The following is a 1,527-nucleotide window of genomic DNA, read 5'->3' as shown; positions in this document are numbered from 1 at the left end:
TTACAAGAGGCAAACTAACTCCCATTCAACTAAGACATCTTTAAGGCAGAGATCGTGTAACTTACACTCAAATATATACTTCAACTAAAACAGGTGGAGTCCCAAAACAGAAACTAAAAACCCATCAAATTGACCCAAACGTAGGGGTCAAGTAACCAGGGAGATGGTTTCCCTAAGGTATGAGCTATTCTACTCCCTCCATCTCAGCATACAGACAGAAGATACTTACCCAAAGAACAACAGCCCTTGTTGTGACCCACGAAAAAATGAAGGGGTCCACACACGACAGTCCTGGTTGCTGTGTTGGTGCAGCAAATGCAAATTCGCTGAAAGAAATTATGTGACATCTAAAGAGACTGAGAGAGCTTGCAACATGCCTCAGAAATTACTCCCGCTCTGGAAGGGAGGAATAGAGTGAGGATAAGTGATCAGGATCGGCCTGCGATGTATCCCTTCATCATCTTATCTCCAACCATATGCTCAGGCAATTATAGCTCTGGGAAAGTACTTATTACGGAAAAGAATAAAACAATCTGAAATGCTGGAGCCTTGAGGAAGGATTGGCTATCTAGATATCATGAAGCAAAGGTGAGCATGACTTAGCAAACGAGTACAATTATAAAAATCATGAAACGAAAGTCTGCTAAGGATAAGTGGTTACCAAAATGGCATTTAAACCCTTTCTATGACCTTGCATCAGACAGAGCCTTCACAGGGCGTTGAGTAGTGGGCCTAAGTTTAAAAAAAGATCGAAAATTTGGGGGAGGATACAGGAAAAACAATAAAGATAACCGGGTTTGGAAAATATCTCATTTTTAAAAGACTAAAGAAAATGTGTTTATTGTGCCCAGAGAAAAGGAGGTCATTTTATGCTTTTAATAATCATCTCCAAATTTAAGATGTGCTTTTATAACAAAATCGGAATGATATTCAATTCTGCTCTTTTCCTCAGGAGTCAGAACTTCATAAACACATTACTTAGGGTGTGTGTCTGTTGTCTTGCTTCCTAAGGAAAATTATTCTCTCAGTCCTTGGGATAGAGTGACTCACCAAGATGTAATGAAAGCGTCTCACCTCACCTACAGGAGAGTTTCTAAGAAATCAATCCTGTGTTTCTAAGAAGTAGTCCTGCTTTACTCTAGAGAGAGTCACCATGTTCTGTGTGCTTTACATCACTGAGGATAAAAGTCTAAAGAGAAACAGTGAACCATGGAGGAGCCAGAGAGAATGATCAGGAGATGAGAGTGCATCTAATACGGCCCTGACACACCTCAAAGCAGACCGGGGGCTGGAATATGTGATCCCAAAGGGAAACCCTGCAGAGGTCCAGAAGCCCCACGGAACTAACTCCAACACTGTGGAGACTTGGCGACAAATCAGCTGAGCCCCACAGGCCCGGACCCCGCTACCTGCCCAAACCTGAGATCCAGCCTGGCAAGCTGCTAGCCATGAGATGAGTGGGACCGACGGGCCTCAGGTTCGAGTCTGCACACACCAATAACTGAGCCTCCCTTTGAGGAATCCTGG

The sequence above is a fragment of the Rousettus aegyptiacus genome, unplaced genomic scaffold (assembly GCF_014176215.1).
Source record: "Rousettus aegyptiacus isolate mRouAeg1 unplaced genomic scaffold, mRouAeg1.p scaffold_m13_p_16, whole genome shotgun sequence".
Taxonomy (NCBI): Eukaryota; Metazoa; Chordata; class Mammalia; order Chiroptera; family Pteropodidae; genus Rousettus; species Rousettus aegyptiacus.
This window is presented reverse-complemented; position numbering follows the sequence as displayed.